This window comes from Papio anubis, chromosome 8 (genome assembly GCF_008728515.1).
Source record: "Papio anubis isolate 15944 chromosome 8, Panubis1.0, whole genome shotgun sequence".
Classification (NCBI taxonomy): Eukaryota; Metazoa; Chordata; class Mammalia; order Primates; family Cercopithecidae; genus Papio; species Papio anubis.
Genome location: NC_044983.1, coordinates 116,693,872 through 116,712,398, shown reverse-complemented (window position 1 = coordinate 116,712,398; position 18,527 = coordinate 116,693,872). Strand labels below are relative to the sequence as shown.

The 18,527-nt window shown below is 39.4% G+C and overlaps 1 long non-coding RNA gene across 2 annotated transcripts in view; it reads right to left on the bottom strand.

Moving 5' to 3' along the window:
- LOC108587352 overlaps positions 1-18,527 on the bottom strand; it is a 145,924-nt gene that overhangs the window by 80,040 nt on the left and 47,357 nt on the right. The window lies entirely within an intron of this gene.

Genomic DNA, 18,527 nt, shown 5'->3' with positions numbered 1-18,527 from the left:
TGCATCTTACATCCACACACCTCTCCTAATTTTTAGTTGATATGGATCACCACACCCCAAAACAATGATTTACTAAAAGTAGAGAGTATTAGTACCAAGGAATTAAACCAGTTACTCTTTGTAGCTGAAGAGAGTATTCTTTAAAGCAGTATGTCTGAGAAATACAATCACTAAATTTCACAAGGAAAAAAGTTAAAAACAAGTAAACCCAAATCTTTATCTAGGATATATCTATGCATATACACACACACATGCATCTATATACATAGATAGATGGGCACATACACAAATGTGTGTATATGCTTAACATACATATATACATACAGTGGGTATTTATTTTTTAGAGTCACACCAACTTTTTTTAATCCTAGAGCCTATTTGACTATCCGGACTGAAAGTAACTAGAAGTGAAATTAAAATAAGCCTTAATTACAGAACAAAGTAAAAATCTTGGGCCTCATTTTGTTGAATTAAATCAAGATCACATGTTCATTTCGATGTCTCAATAGAAATGTTCTGTTCTTAGATACTAAAGCCAGACAGTTCATTTTCTAGTTCTTAACACCTATACACATTGCATATGTAGCTGGTAAGCTCAAGGAGAATGTCTTCTTGTGGGCTGTCTTCAAAATGTACTAATTCTGAGAAGTTTGTGACTCTTAAAAGTAGGATTAAAAGCAGTAGGAGGCGTGGCCCTTGAAATATTTGAAACTGTTGACAGCTATGAGCTCCTTGGGACCTCATGGCCATAATATCTCCTGTGTGTGCTGTTGGCCACATATCACAGCATCTCTCGCCCTATCATTCAATCAGAAGTTTAGACTTTCAGGTCACTGTGACAGTTTCAAATGCTTTTTAGAAAGCCAAAGCCAACATTTCAACACCACAAAATCTCCACAAAAGTGAGGAAAGTGATGGCTCCCTCTCAACTCCAGGGAAAACCCTTCAAAATAGCTCTTTTACTCCTTAGTTGTCAAACCAGTCATGCAATGGACAGAGTGTTTATGTTCCCCCCAAATTTGTATGCGATCCCTAATCCCTAATGTGATGGTATTTGGATATAGGGCCTCTGGGAGGCAATTAGGTCATAAGGGTAGAAACATAATGAATTGGGATTAGTGCTCTCATAAGAAGAGACACGAGAGAGATGATCTCTTTCTCCACCATGTGAAGATACAGCAAGTAGGTGACAGTCTGTAAACCAGGAAGAGGGCCCTCCCAGAAACCTCATTGACCAGCACTTTGATCTTCCACTTCCTAGCCTCCAGAACTGTGAGAAATAAATGTTTGCTGCTTAAGGTGCATAGTCTGTGGTATTCGGTTATAGCAGCCTGAACTAAGACAAGTGGTGGTTAAGCAACCCAACCCTTTTAACATAGCAAGCTATGTGGGTATGAAATTTATGTTGTAAATGTCCTAGGTCAATAGCACCGTGACCTAGGACATTGTAAATGTCCTAGGTCAAATGTCCTAGGTCAATAGTAACTCTGCCATCATTACTTCTTGGAGGTAATTCAGTCCATATCAATACTTCTGGCAAGGTGAACTCTAAATCTCCCCTCCATCTCTCTTAGTCAGTGGAATTGCCTATTGATTAGAGAGATGACATTTAGGGATGTCATGTATTATTAGTCAATGTAGGAATCTTTGTAATGCATAATGTAATTTAGGTCAAAGAAGGGATAAATGCTCTCTTGGAATAATAAGGTCATGGCTAATCATTCATAAGAACAAGTAACAAGTTTTCACACTAGAGTGCATGTGAAGTTTTTACAGCCTAGATTATTAGGGAAGATGTAAGCTATTTCAGAAAGAAGTGGCAAGATGTGCTTGATTTTAGGTACTCTATAAAATATCAATTGTAGCCCCAAGTGACTATTCACCTCATTCCGCACTTGCCCCTGTATACAGGAATAGGATTCACAAATCACTGAGTTCAGCATGCTTCTCTGGCACTTACGGAACTGTGATGATTAAGCCAGGAAGGAATAGCCAAGAAAGCCACCAAGGCTGTGGCGTTCTCAAAACAGGAATATGTGTGTTAACATGGACTGAGATGTTATTTGTGTAAAACAGAGTCACAGTCCTTAGGATTTGTCCTCCACACACCTCTCACTTTGCCCCACCCCACATTCACACAACAGGTACAAGAGGAAGATTTAGTCAAAAGGAAAGAGAATTTCTGAACATTAGAATGATCCAGACAAATCTCTCAGACGTATTTCCCACTCACACCAATCTCTTTAAGGTGGGGCTCGGAGGAATAAAGATATTCTTAGGGAGCAGGAAAAGAAGGGATGGCCAGATGGCTGCATAGTGCAATAGATCTCTCCTACTTTAGATGATTGACTGCTGAAGAAAAAGATACATTGACCTACATAAACTGCTATAGCAGATTTCCACAGACTGGGTGGTTTAAACAATGGAGATTTATTACCTCATAGTTCTGTAGGCTGGAAGTCCACAACCAAGGTGCCAGCAGGCAGGATTGGTTTCTGGTGGGGTATGTTTTCTTTTCTTTCCTTTTTTTGTTAAATTTTACTTTAAGTTCTGGGATACATGTGTAGAACGTGCAGGTTTGTAACATAGGTGTACATGTGCCATGGTGGTTTGCTGCACTTATCAATCTGTCATCTAGGTTTTAAGCCCCACATGCATTAGGTATTTGTCCTAATACTCTCCCTCCCTTTGGCCCTCACTCCCTGACTGGCCCTGGTGTGTAATGTTCCCCTCCCTGTGCTCATGTGTTCTCATTGTTCAACTCCCACTTATGTGTGAGAACTATTTGGTTTTCTGTTCCTGTGTTAGTTTGCTGAGAATGATGGTTTCCAGCTTCATCCATGTTCCTACAAAGGACACGAACTCATTTTTTTTATAGCTGCATAGTATTCCATGGTGTATATGTGCCACATTTTCTTTATCCAGTCTATCATTGATGGGCATTTGTGTTGGTTCCAAGTCTTTGCTATTGTGAATAGTGCTGTAATAAACATACATGTGCATGTATCTTTATAGTAGAATGATTTATAATCCTTTGGGTATATACCCAGTAATGGGATTGTTGAGTTAAATGGCATTTCTGGTTGTAGATCTTTGAGGAATCGCCACACTGTCTTCCACATGGTTGAACTAATTTACACTCCCCTGATGGGGTCATTTTTCTTGGCTTTTAGGGCACTGCCTTCTTGCTGTGTCCTCACATTGCCTTTCCTCTGTGTGAGTGCAGAGAGAGAGAAAGATCTCTGGTGCCTCTTTGTCTTCTTATAAGGGCATCAGCCCTATTGCATGAGGGCCCCACCCCATGACATCATTCACATTTAATTAGCCCTTTAGAGACTCTGTCTCCACATACAGTCACTTTGGGGGTTAGGACTTCAACATATAAATTTTGAGGGGACATAATTCTCTAGATAACAGGAGATATCATATGTAAATGATTTAAAACCTTACAGAATAAAAGGGCAAAATAGCAAATGAAGCCAGGGGTTAAGTTATGCAAATACATGTATCTTATGGGGTTTCAGGCAACCCTATCCAGGCTCAGCAATTCCTGAAGACAATGGCCAAGACCAGAAATTAAACACCATCAGTTATAGAGCCCACCATGTCAATAAACTCTTATTTGCTGCTCAGGAGAAACAAAATTTTTCTTAGAGTCAAGGCCTGAAAGATATTTTCTGTATTTCAATTATACTTTTAAAGTTAAAGTAAAGCCTGGCTTAATAACATTGGGTCTAAGTATATTCTTATTAGAAGCTTAGAGAATAAATGCAAATAAATTATTTAGTAAAAGTGATTCTATGAAATATAACGTAGGCCAATCGCATTTAATAAAACTTTCAATCAGTTTCGGCCTACAATTTTTTTTTTTTTTTTTTGAGATGGAGTCTAGCTCTGTCACCGGGTTGGAGTGGTAGCAGCCTCTGCTTCCTGGGTTGTGATTCTCCTGCCTCAGCCTCAGTAGCTGGGACTACAGGTGTGTGCCACTACCTAGCTAATTTTGTACTTTTAGTAGGACAGGGTTTCACCATGTTTGGTTGGCCAGGATAGTGCCGATCTCTTGGCCTGAAGTGATCCATTGCCTGCGGCCCCCCAAAATGCTGGGATTACAGGTGTAAGCCACTGTGCCCGGCTGACAATTGTTATTTTATAGCTCTAAAATAAGTAATGAATAGTATGAAACTGATTTTTATTTTCTAACCTTTGCTTATTAGAAAGGTACACTACTATGCATGCTTTTAACCAAAAGAAAATGCTAACATTTTCAGATAATATGGATACAAAGAGGCTTTTTCTTCCTACGTCTGTTCGCCATGCAAATGCTTAATTTTGTTTTTATTTTACACATTTTAAAAGGTAGTTTGAGGACTTCAGAGCAACAACTGACTTACTTAAACCATATCTGCAATTCTTAGAGTTGTGTAAAAGGGTAAAGAAATAAATATACAGGTAAAATAATTTATCACAAACAGACCTCATCATAAGAAGGTATGACTGTATGGTCCAGCAGCCCTGTTTGTAAATTAAAGCTTCTGAACTCAAGGATTGGCTACCAAAAAGAAAATGACTATTTCTGTGTTAGTTTAATAAACCCCACATTAAAATGTTACGTCAGTTGTCATGTGTGCTTAAAACTTCAGAAACCAATAGGTACTGGTATAAAGGGTGATATTATGCACAAAATAGGCTTCTGAATATAACCCAGGGACCTCAGGAGGGTCTCTCTAACCTCAACATTTTACCACCTCTTTTTCAAAGGTACTCATCTTCCCTGCCTATGAATGTTTTTATCAGTGAGTACATGGCTTCCTAGTCTTTTAACTAATCTCTATTTATTCAGCTAACAACTATCATCTCAAGATGCAGGGAAGTTGGCTGGGCACAGTGGTGCATGCCTGTAATCCCAGCACTTTGGGAGGCCGAGGTGGGCGGATCACGAGGTCAAGAGATAGGGACCATCATGCCAACATGGTGAAACTCCGACTCTACTAAAAATACGAAAATTAGGTGGGCATGGTGGCACAGGCCTGTAGTCCCAGCTACTCAGGAGGCTGAGGCAGAAGGATCGCTTGAACCTGGGAGGCGGAGGTTGCCATGAGCTGAGATCGTGCCACTTCACTCCAGCCTGGGTGACAGAGCTAGACTCCATCTAAAAAAAAAAAAGGAAAAAAAAAAAAAAAAGCGGGGAAATCCTTGACTGTAAGACAGGCAATCGAGAATATGCACAGACGGGTCCAAAGTAAGCATTTCCCAAGTCAGCAGGATGCACCCATCAGAAATTTCAGATCCGAAGTGATGGATCAAGGCTTTCCTTAGTCCAGTCCCAAACTCTCTCTTCTCTCTGTTCTAAGTCAAATATCAGTTAGGAATTAACCTATTTGAATTTTCACTTCCAGAACATACATTAAGTATTTTCCACAGTCAGAATTTTCTTCGAAATTTTTATGTTTAAAGACACTTCTGCTGCTTTGTGACATTTTAGACTATTTCAATATTTCATTGTTATTTAATCAATATGTGTTTACATCTTGTCTCCTGAATAAGAATGAAACCCCTTCAGGACTGTCCTCTAGCTCACACATCTTTTAACTTGCTGAAAAACTCAGAATGTTTTGTACATAGAGAAACAACATGGCAGACAGGAGTAGGCTTGGGTGTTGGGATAGATTCTCATCCTCAGTCTGTTAGTCCAGTCTCTAGCTATATGATTTCTGGCCACTGATTTAACTCTCTTGAGACATAATTATTATTCTAAGAACACACTGGTGTATGTGGGGGAGTGGAAGTAGCTGACTGGCTACTAGTGAGAAACAGATTCAGAGCAAACAGCGGATCCCATTTACACGGGTTTGAGGTTTTAGTGTTCTTGGCCTTGTTTGCAGAAACCTTTCTTCACAGAACTTCAGCTTTCAATACCTTTAAGAAAATGCATTGAGAAGATCAAGGGAAGGATCACTATTAAGCTGAGTGCAAAACCCAAAGCTCACTTAGATATCCCCAGTTTATTTCACTATTCGATAGACTTATGTTCTTGGGCAAACACAACTGTTTTTCCTGGCTCTCCTTCTCAAATATGCAGACAAATCCTCGATGGCAGTAACAGCTAGAGGAGAGTTTATAGCCAACACTGTTAAAGGGAAGTCAGCAATATGAGTCCTGTTTACTGGTGCCAAACTGCATAGTCAGACCAATATTAGAAAAAAAAAAATAGTTCAGCATTCAAGGCTTGCTGTTGATCACCTGAGTGGTTTTATTCTTTTATGAATTGGACTTGTTTGTTGCAACGGTTAGGGTAGGGTTTGTCCAGAGTAATTTTGAAAAACATAATGAATAGGGGTTGTTTTGTTTGTTTTAAGACCTGCTTGTGCAAAGACAGCATTATAGCTACTAACCCACAAAGAGAGATTCTGCTGGGTATACAGGCAGGGCTGCTGGAAAAGATGCATTAAAAATGAAAGACATAAAAAAAGATGCATAAAAAAGACATTAAAAATGAAAAAAAAAAGTGTAGAAGAAGAGGTAGAATATGCTATACAATGGTACATTTTATATTGAACTGGTATAAATAACCGATAAGAAATGGCAATTCTGTGAAAAATCTTTATTTTTGTCTTCTGGACCCAGTCTTCCATACTCTTTCAGCCTTGGTCTTAAAATTTCTCCCTTCCCCCACCATCATTTCAGTTGTTGCGTGTTATAACTATGAGGGTTCTGCAATTATAGGTTAAGCACATTATGGTAGTTTAAGATTGGATTTTTTTCTTTCTGTAACTATTATGTTGTCATAGCAAAAGTCTTGTGTAATATGAGAACCATAATTTCAATTTCAAAAAGAAAATAATGACTCTTCAAGCTGACTTAAAGAACTCAACAATTTAAATGAAGAGCAAAGAACCCCCGCTTAGGTATGGAATACACCTGGAATACACTTGATTTGTATACATCTAAGGAAGTATGGATAAATGGTCATTAATCAATGTCCTATGTTATAACATAACCTAATCAGCCTCAGCATTTTTGATGAAAGCATTTGTTTATCGTTTCATATCATTAGATCTTTTAACAATATAGAGATTGTTTTATTAGGAAGTTCAGAACTTTCTCTAGGATTCATGGAAAAATGCATTCCTTAATGCACTGGTTTCAAAATTTCTTACAGAACTGGAATCAGTGGAATTTTCAAAGCTGAAGCAACTGTTGTAAAAGAAACATAGTATACTCCTTGATAATCAATCCACTTTGTGTGCTGGAGGAATGAAAAATTAATGACTTTAGTGACAAATTATCATACCTGGAATTTATGGATATTTTGCCAAAAGTACTAACTATAGATGTAAACTAAAATAAAGCAAACATTGCTTTTATTATGCACAGGATAACAGGGTTCAAATAATTTTTTGCCTCCCATTTGTTTGGGGTAACAGACTGCAAAGAGATCTATTCTTTAAAGAATAATTTATTTTTTCTCACAACTCTGTGAGTTGAAGGGTGGTTCTCCTGGTCCTGCTTGGAATCACTAGGGTAGTTACTGTCAGATGGCAGCTCTATGGACTGGGCTGAAAGGTGCAAGGTGGCTTTATTCATATGACTGGTAGTTCACGCTGTCTGTCAGCTGAGGTACCTTAGGTCTTCTCATCTGGACTCCATCTGAAAGATCTCACTAAACGGTTGTCCTTCTTCCCACATCCTCTTCTTCTACATTATTTTGAAGTCTCTTATTCCTCAGGTTGCTTGGGATATTTTGTAACTTTTCTAGTCTGTTTCTTATCTAAAGGATGTAGATACCTCATTCTTCAAAAATTCTTTTCCTCTAGCACTATGCTAGAGCCATTCTGGTTTTTTAGCTACATTTTTGCCACTTACTTTTATAGCTGCTATCATCTTTGTGACCAGTTTGTATTTCTGGTTCGTGTATATTCATACTTTGGAGTTAATCAGCAAAACAGAATAACATAGCAAATTCTCCATAACAAAATGTTTAATTTACATAGTCCTGAATTATGCACTGTGATTCTTTGCAGACGACCTTTTTACTTCTGTGCCCTGTAATAGACTCTCTTTTATTTTGTTTGTTTCTTTTTTAATGTCAAATACATCTGTCTATTTTATTTTTAAATGTATACTTCTTGATATCAACTAAAAACATCCTAGAGTTTCACTGTCTTCCTTATATATTTTTTCCTTTCTTAATAGAAAAATACGATCCAATGATCCAATCCCAGAAAAACTCACTGGATCCAGGTGAACACAGCCTCTTTAAATCTCTTGCCAATAAGCTGCTGGTCACTTTTTGCTGCTTGTCATTCAAGCACTTTGATACGGACCTGAAGTTACATAACAAGTGCCTATTCCATACTTCATTCAACTTTTGGGAGTCTACCAGTGGTGTCCAGGACTGAGTGTAATCAACATACCAAGAAGCAAAAGAGATGCACCTAGCAGAAACATCTTGAAGGTGTACTATATCTATTACCATGACGTCTGCATTCCCATTTTTTTTTTTTTTTTTGATTAGGAAGATAACTGCAATTTTTTTTTTAAAGATCATGTTTCTAACTAGCAAATATCATGAAAACCTCAGATTATTGAATAACAATAGAATTGTTAAGCACTGTAAAAAAGTCCTGTTAAGTAATATTTCCTCTAATCACAATTAAAGACAATAAATGGAAATTACTTCTTTGAATTAATTGTAGTGATATGTCGTTTATATGATCTTATCTGAACTTTATTGTTGCTATTTATCTTTAAATTTCCTTGAATAAACTGTCCATTTTCTCTTGAGTATAATTCATTTCTCAATTCTCAATGAAAATTTTGGTTTAATTTATGATTAAAATAGCATGGATAATTAAATGTATGCCTTTCATCTAGGGTCAAAATAGGTTGAGGAACAGTAAAAGCGAGAAATATTAAAATTTGACTTAGTTTTGGTCTATTGCTTGGAAACTGCAAAACAACTTTATCTTGGGAATTTACCAAGTACTTATTATTATTTATGTTTGTCTTTTTCTGAGTGACTTTTTTGAAGAACAACACAAGGATCTCACAACAACTATATTTTCTTTTCTTTTTCTTTTTTTTTTTTTTTTTTGAGACAGAGTCTCGCTCTGTCACCCAGGCTAGAGTGCAGTGGCCCGATCTCGGCTCACTGCAAGCTCTGCCTCCCAGATTCATGCCATTCTCCTGCCTCAGCCTCCCAAGTAGCTGGGACTACAGGCGCTGCCACCATGCCAGGCTAATTTTTTTGTATTTTTAGTAGAGACGGGGTTTCACCGTGTTAGCCAGGATGGTCTCGATCTCCTGACCTTGTGATCCACCTGCCTCAGCCTCCCAAAGTGCTGGGATTACAGGCGCGAGCCAGTGCACCCGGCCGACAATTTTTTATTTTCTTAGTGAAAAAATATTAAGTATGTAGTAGTCTTTGGTTTGTGCTACTATAACAAAATACCACAAACTTGATAATTTATAAACAATAAAATTCGATTTGACACATAATTCTGGAGGCTGGAAGTTTAAGATAAAGGGGCTGCATCTGGTGAGCGCTTTCTTGCTATGTCATAACATGGTGGAAGGCATTGAGAGGTGACAATGTGCTAGTAGCCCTCGCTCTCCGCACCACCTCGGCCTCGGTGTCCACCCTGGCGGTGCTTGAGGAGCTCTTCAGCCTGCCCCTGCACTGTGGGAGCCCCTCTCTGGACTGGCCGAGACCGGAGCCACCTCCCTCTGCTTACCGGGAGGTGTTGAGGGAAAGGCGTGGTCCGGGACCCGGGCTGCTCAGGGCGCTCAGGGGCCAGCGCCAGTAACGGCAGGCGCGGGTGTGGGTGGACTCAGCGGCCTGCACACTGAGCAGCCGGCCAGCACGGCAAGCCCAGGGCAGTGAGGGGCTTAGCCCCTGGGCCATCAGCTGCAGAGGTTGTAACGGGTCCCCCAGCACTGCCGGCCCGCATGCACCGTGCTGGAATTCTCACAGGGCCTCAGCCGCCTCCCCGTCGGGAAGGGCTCAGGACTTGCAGCCACCCATGTCCAAGTCCCCACTCCATGGTGGGCTCCTGCACACCTAAGCCTCCTGGATGGGCACCGCCCCCTGCTCCATGGCACCAGGTCCCATCTACCGCCCAAGGACTGAGCAGTGCAGGTGCCACTGAGGACTGGCTGGCAGCTCTGCCTGTAGCCCTGGTGCAGGATCCACTTGGGGAAGCCAGCTGGGCTCCTGAGTCTAGTGGGGACTTGGAGAACTTACCTCTAGCTAAGGGATTGTAAATACACCAATCAGCACTCTGTGTCTAGCTCAGGGTGTGTAAATACACCAGTCAGTACTCTGCCTCTAGCTCCAGGTTTGTAAATAACCAATTGGTACTCTGTATCTAGCTAACCTAGTGGGGACTTGGAGAACTTTTCTGTCTTGCACTCCGTGTCTAGCTCAAGGATTGTAAATGCACCAATCACCACTCTGTCAAAACAGACCAATCAGCTCTCTGTAAAATGGACTAGTCAGCTCTCTGTAAAATGGACCAATCAGCAGGATGTGGGCGGGGTCAGATAAGGGAATAAAAGCAGGCTGCCCTGTCTAACAGTGGTAACCTGTTCTGATTCCCATCCAGTGTGTGGAAGGTTTGTTGTTGTGCTATTTGCAGTAAATTTTACTGTTGCTCAATCTTTGGGTCCACGATGCATTTATGAGCTGTAACGCTGACCCTGAAGGTCTGCAGGTTTGCTCTTGAAGCCAGCGAGTCCACAAACCCACGGGGAAAAATGAACAACTCCTTCGCCCCCTTTAAGAGCTGTAACACTCATGACGAAGCTCTGCAGCTTCATTCCTGTCAGCAAGACCACGAAGCCACCAGAAAGAAGCAGCTGTAGACACATCTGAATGTCTGAAAGAAGAAACTCCGGATACATCATCTTTAAGAACTGTAACACTCACCGTGAGGGTCAGGGGCTTCATTCTGCAAGTCAGAGAGACCAAAAACCTACCAATTCCAGACACAGCATCACAATGGCAAAAGAGAGTATGCAGGAGCTGCATTCATTTTTACAACAAACTTCCACCATAATGTCATTTATCCATTCATGAGTGCACGGCCCTCATGCACTAATTACCTTTTTAACAGTTCACCCTGTTGCACTGGGGGTTTAGTTTCTAACACAAGAATTTCGTGGGACCCATCCAAACCGTAGCAGTTAGGACAAGGAAGTTGACGGAAGGAGATGTTAAGAGTATAGGAGAAAAAGAAAACAAAACCGTCAGCAAGACAAAGAAGAGTTTTAAATTCAGTGGTGATTTAGGTTGGATACTGCCCTAAGAATGAACAAAGCTCTTAAGAGTGGATGGCCTCTCAGAAGTCACTTAGTCTCCAAATTGAGAACAAGACCTTAGTTAAGTTTCCTGCGGGATAATTGAACCCTTTCCACATCAGACTACACTGCCACCTTGGAAGTTATATGACACTTTGATGCTAAGCACTAGCACACTTCTGGAGTCTAGGGTTGCCTTCAGGTCGCTAAATGTTGTGGGTGGTCAGTATTATTTTACAGAAAGAGAAACAGAAGCTCCAGAGTGGTTAAGTGACTTGCAAAATGTCAAGCAATACTTCAGAGGGCTGATTCTGAAACTCAGGGCTAATCTCCTTATTCAGATATTCTTTAGAAAAGAATAATTTTATTTTCAAGAAAAATAGTTTTCTTATTTTCAAGAAGTATTAAGAAAAATGTAAGAGAGTTAAGTTCTATGTTTACAAGGGATTACAAAACAGAATAATGATGACTTTGCACATAACTTCTCTAATTTAAAACGTGTGGGGGTTGCACATTCAAAAATGCCAAATTAATAGTTTTCTCAAGCTTTTGAGGAATGATATACTTACGTGGAGAAATTTACCTATGACAGTCATCACTCCTATGACATCTGTTCTGGTTTACAGAGCTGGAGAGTGGAGAAGACACATTACTTACTATCTTACAAGAAAACTGGAAATATCTTAGCTTTGAGTTCAAATATTTCCAGATGGTAGACATCGAAAGCAGGCTTCCTCTCCTTGCCTGCTCCTCCAAAGTTTTATGCAGCAGTAATAAGCTCTTATTTGACTGTGCTACATTTTATTGCAGAGAACAGAAGGATTGAGGCAACATATTTCTCAGGGAATGATTCTTTGTTGAGTGTACTTTTAACGCTGAGTTCTGTTTCTGTCTTAAAAATGAAATACATAGCTCACAATTTTAGCCTCAAGAATACTACAGAATTGTGTTGATTCTTCGGTTTTATTAACTTTTCCAACAAGACATTTCTAAAACTTGTAGAAAATGCTCTCAATTTCTATTTCCACAGAATATGGTAGAAAAGCACAATGATATTTCTTCCCCATAATCTTTAAATATTGAAATTGCTCTCATGTAAGTAAAAACTTAGTACATTAATTTTTCTTGCATACTGAGTAATGAATCTCGTGGCGATTTTGGGAAATATCTTTGGAAATCTAAATTAACTCAAAAAATCCTGATTTCTACTTAGGAATGTGATCATAAAGGAAACAAAATTGACAAATGAATTGGGGAGAAGTTTACTTTGTTTACAAATATTTAATTTCAACTCATTTTCCCACTTGTAATTTCTATCACATGTATCAGTAGAAACTGTATTTTGGCCGTGGTCTTTACTGGATAGTGTTCCTGGGCTTTTCTTAACATACTGACGAGAGACTATGTCCTATTTATTCAGAGGAGGTGAAAAGAATCTGCTTATTAAACACCCAGAATGTATGTAAAACCTGGTTCCAGAATATGACAAAATATAATAAAATTGTTTCATGCTGCATTATGTGTTCAACTCCTCCAACCTATCTTTGACATAAAAAATAGAAGGCAATATTGTTGCAGAATCATTTCAATGCTTTTTCTTTTACCACTATGCCTGCTGAAAGTAAAAAATTGTTTTCTATATCTCCAAATGTGTGGATAATAAGTATTATAAAGACCAAGAATTTTCCCAGACCTGTGGACTTGAGGTGTCTAATCTCGGGTGAAGCAAGAGTCAGCATTTACTGGAGAATGGTACTTGGAAAAAATATTGATTATATTCACTAAGACATAGCTATAAATATCCTCCTTCAGTAGGCAAGTGGGAGAGAAATGGGATAGGGACTACTGAACTGGGAGAGATGATAGAATCTGCTGATTTCTCTGGTTCATTTCTGCAAACACATGCTGAGTGTCAATTGCATTCTAGGTATTGCCCTTCACACCTCTATGCAATGATGAAACTAACACAAAGACACAATACTTGATCAAGGAATGAAAACCCCAATGTCATTTGCTTTTAGTCCTTCTTGCGTTGGGTCGTCCTCCTAGAAGCAGTGATTCTTGAAAAGTAAACATCAGACGGGAGATGAAGGGTGGAAAGGGGTTCAAGTAGAGAGAGCAACCTGCACAAAGGCACAGAAATAGGAACATGTTGTGTGCATAGGAGAGTACTGCTTACCGGGAATTCTAATGAATGTAGTATAAAATCCAGAAGCAAAGAATATGGGAAGTAACTGAAGAGAAAAGTAGAAGCCAGTTACCAGTAGCTTAGATTGACCCCTATGAATGATGATGGCAAAGGGGCATGGGAGACTTTAAGCAAGATCATCAAATGGTCAAATTTGCTTTTGGATGGATCAGACTGCATTTTGTGCTCAACGGATTGAAATGGAGCAATACTAGAGGCAGACAGATCAGTGAAGAGATTGTCACAGAAGTCTAGGCACAAGATGATAGTGGCCTTTGCCTTCATAGCACTTGTCACTGTCAAATAATTATTTTCTCATTCTGTACATATGCATTCAATGTTGTCTTCCTTATGGAAATAATAAACACCACTGTGGTAGTGAATGTGACTTCTTCACCATGATGCCCTCTAACATCTCACACATCTCTGATGGTGACTGATTACTGAATAATTGTTTATAATGTAGGAGCTGGTGGCCTGAATGAAAACAATGGGACTCAGTTCAGAGCAAGGGTTAGGTTTTTGAAATATTCAAGAGGTAAATGTTCTAGGACTTGCCAAGAAAAATTGACAATGACATCCGGGTGCCTGTATTTTTAAATTATTTACTTATTTACCTTTTTTTTTTTTTTGACACAGGGTCTCACTCTATCACCCAGGCTGGAGTGCAGTGGTGCAATCTCGGTCACTGCAAACTCCACCTCTCGGTTCAAGTGATTCTCCCACCTCAGCTTCCAGAGTAGCTGGGATTACAGGTGCGCACTGCCACACCCAGCTAATTTTTGTATTTTTGGTAGAGATGGGGTTTCACCATGTTTGTCAGCCTGGTTTCAAACTGCTGACCTCAAGTGATCTGCCCGCCTTGACCTCCCAAAGTGTTGGGATTACAGGTGTGAGCCACCACACCCAGCCCTGGGTGCCTGTATTTATTAGACTGAATGAACCTCCAGGGCTAGGCATAGCATAGTGTTAAAAATATTAACTATGAACTTCCTTTAGTTCAAATCCCAGCCCTCTGACTCCCTCGCCATGTGTCCCCGAGTCAATGATTTAATCCACTTTGGCATTCAGTGTTCTTCGGTTTTCTGAAATGCAAAATGAGAACGAATATAGTACCTGCCTCATCATGTCGTTCTGAAAATCACAGGAGTTAATGCTTGTACAGCACTTAGAACAAAGCCTGGCAGACAGCATATGTTCAATGAAAAGTTCAGATTAAATTCTCATGAAGTCATTAGTCACTAGTGACGGTTTCATTGCAGGGAGGTGCAATGTTTCATTGCAGGGAGGTGCTTTTGCTTTTAAATCTCAACCATACCGTCTCATTTGATCTGCACTCCTCCCCGAAAAGTTTTACTGTCTTTACTTAACAAACAGCAAGCCAGAAGCTCCAAACCAAGTGGTGTGATAAAGTTCACACAGATGGTCATCGCCCAAACTAGCCTCAGAGCAAGGAGGCTTTGATCCTCCAATAGCGCTTTCTACTGAGTATCTCCAAGGGAGAACTTACTGCTGGCTGTGTCGTTGTAAAGAGCTTAAAAGCTAACCTATCTATAAAAACATATGATTGATACCTCATGTCACACCTAAGACCCATTTAACCAGCACAGACATGCCTAGTTACCCGATTAAAACACTAAAGCTTTAGGAAAGTCCTTCAGACATGGGATGTTTCTTATAGTCCACTAAAGATCTATCTTCCACAAATTTTAGTGAAAATGTTTCATATCTAAAGTGAATTTTTAGGTAATTAATTTTGTTAACCATAAGTTCTTCCTTAAGATTCTAGTTTATAGAGGTTTTCATCAGTTTACATCTTCAACTGGGACAGTTTCTGTGTTCACTAGGTACTAATTTTTACGTTCCTTTTCTTGTAGAGCATTAGAAAAAATGGAAATAAAATATTGGAGAGAGAAAAATGGAGGGAAAGAGAATAGAAGAGTGGGGGTAATGGTTTTACATTTCAGCTTTGGGAAAAATAAAAGAAATTAAGTAAAAATATTCCTGAGTCCTAGAAATGCCATTGAGGGTCTGTCTGGGGTGATGAACTGAGGGTGAATGGAGGGAGCCTGATAGGGCTGCTCTGTGCTCTGTGGCTTTCCAAAATCTGCTGGTCAGCAGAGAGTCAAAATCGGGAAAAGCATTTACCAACTACATTCCAGCTATTGGATTAAATCAAAGTCATCCAAAGCTTTATGTATCACGTTAGTTTCAATTTCTAGGATGAATAAAGAAGGAATTTAAACAGTGTCCCAAAGGTGACAGTCGAAACTTCATAGAAAGTCTAAAAGGAATGGAACATATGGACAAGGAATCCAGCTCTGGAAGATGCCTGTGCTCTGTGGATCAGAACTGATTTCTGAAGGTTTGTTATCTGTCTGCTGGAGAAGAACAGACATCGAGAACAAGCTTTAGGAAAATTATAGCTTGTCTTTCTCTTTCTGCCATCTTGGATCCTGTGGAGGCCTGCTGGGAACAGGACTTCTAAAAGGAAATACTGTCTGGAAGCCTGTGGTCCAATGCCATTTTTGCTGTCTTTATAAGTGGGGTCTCCAGAACCTAAGGGCGCACAAAGCTCTTCCTAAAATTGTAGGTGTTTATGCCTGAAATGAAACAAAATTCTATTTGGGCAAGAGATGTACTTATGTATACAAAGCAAAGAACAACAGTGACTGCTGGCGGCAAACCAAGCAAAACCAGAGTAATCTGGGGAAAGGTAACTCGGGCCCATGGAAACAGTGGCATGGTTCGTGCCATATTCCGAAGCAATCTTCCTGCTTAGGCTATTGGACACAGAATCCAAGTGACGCTGTACCCCTCAAGGATTTAAACTAGTGAGAAGTCCACAAATAAAAGTGGATTTGTGCTCTTGTGAAAAGAAAGAAAAAATATATAATAACAGTTCGTTTCTTCCGATTATAAAACCTATTGACACAATTTGTATGTCTTTTTTCTTTGTCATTTCGTACCTTTTATATTTTATGTTTCTAGTGACTCATTCTTTTGTTTTACAAAAATATTGATTAAGGATGGATTTGTGGATAAAAGTGACCTTTTCCACAGATAGTTTGAGAAGTACTGTCTTACTTAGAATGAATGTTTTTTTTTCCCTACAAAATGTACCAAATTTACAACCATCTCATTAAAACTGTAGGAGAAGGAAATAGAAAAGTTTCTTCAAAGTAAAGCATAATATATGAAAATAAATTTTATATTGTCCAACATTCCTAATTTAAGATGGGCAAAATGTCATTGACAATTTTATTAGGTAATGTGTTGAAAATGTATCCTTTTTATTTTGACATACATGAAATGTATAAGGGCTTTTTTTGATAGTTGCAATTATGTTTCCATTTACTAATTATTGCTTTATCTTAAAATTATGTATTTTTTTACAGCAATTTGTTTTGCAACAATACATTTGGGAATATAGTCCCTCAGTTGAGAGGAATATACAGCATTTTGTATTATCAAACTGTACCCTTGGGGTAAGAGGTCCCATATATTAATTACCTACAAAGTAGTAGCACACTAAATCATTTGAATTTTTCTGAACTTACTGGCTTTAAAAAGTATAGTAATGTTCATATTAAAGAAGACATTTCCTTCATTTTCTCCAGTGTTTTCAACGTCTGTAAACACTGCTATTTTGTTTCTTGTTAGGAGCTGTGAGGGAACTAGGCTTGGTGCTCAGTGATTTATTTCAAAAGAAAGACATACATGAAAAATGTTCACCTCAGCTTTAAGGAAAGAACCTAAAACACTTTCCAATATTAGTAGTATTGAAATTAGACTTGGACAAGTAGGATCCCTATTCTTGGCTACCTCCAGGCGATGTGCTCACCCAGGGGACACACATACACATTCAACCTTTTAGATCATGCTCTGGGAATGAGGGACCCTGGGGTTCCCTGCCCCAAAGGCCAGAGCCTGCTTCCAGGCCTGTGTGGCCACCATCCCTGAGTCTGTCATCTAGCAGGCTACTGGGTTACCAGGATGAGCACCATAGTCCCGCGGGGAGGCCAAGGAGATCTGTGAGGTGAGGGAAGTTGTGAATAGGGATTTGAAGTGCTAGAGGTAAAGGACTTGGTTAGTGGGTGGGAAAAAGCTTTTGACCCTGTAGTATTTAGCATAAAACTGCCTGTAGGATTGGCAAAGATCAAAAAGTGTTGTTACAGGTTGAAGGCTCACCAAAGCATGTGACCGGTTAAAGGTGTCCAGGTTCTTGGCATCTTGAACAAAGAACTGGACAAAATGCACAAACAAAGCAAGGAAAGAATGAAGCAACAAAAGCGGAGATTTATTGAAAATGAAACTACACTCCATAGGGTGGGAGCAGGCCCCAGCATAGGGGCTCAAGAGCCCTGTTAAAGAATTTCCTGGGGTCTAAATACCCTCTAGAGGTTTCCATTGGTTACTTGGTGTATGCCCTATGTAAACAAAAGGATGAAGTAAAGTTACCAAGTCATTTACTCGGTGTACACCCTATATAAATGGAAAGGATATTTCCTGTCATAGCTGAAATGTTTCCATTTGATTTAGTTCTAGTAAGTCAGTGTGAACTGGCCTTATGTTCCTTGCCCACAGACCCTATTCTCCTGCCTCAGTGTCACATAAGGGTTAAAAAAGATGACTGAAAACAAGCCTTCTCCAGCATTCACGGTAAACTATACATTGGCACAGCCTCTCTTAAGGGACACGTGGCAATACCAGGAAATGTTTTAAATTCCACCCCCACTTATAGGACTTTATCGCACAGGTATACTCTAAATTATATATAAGAATGTCTTTCTTCATTGATTCATTTATTCAAAAAACTAACTTAATATATCCTTTATTCCAGACACTATTTGGGTTTCCAGGAATATAGCAATGAAAGAAAAATAAGGTTCCTGCCTTTAAGGAGATTACAGTTTAGTGGAGAAAGCAGAGCATCAATAAATGAGTTAAGAAATAAATAGGGTGGGCATGGTGGTTCACACCTGTAATCCCAGCACTTTAAGAGACCCAGGAGGGAGGATTTCTAGAGCCCAGGAGTTAG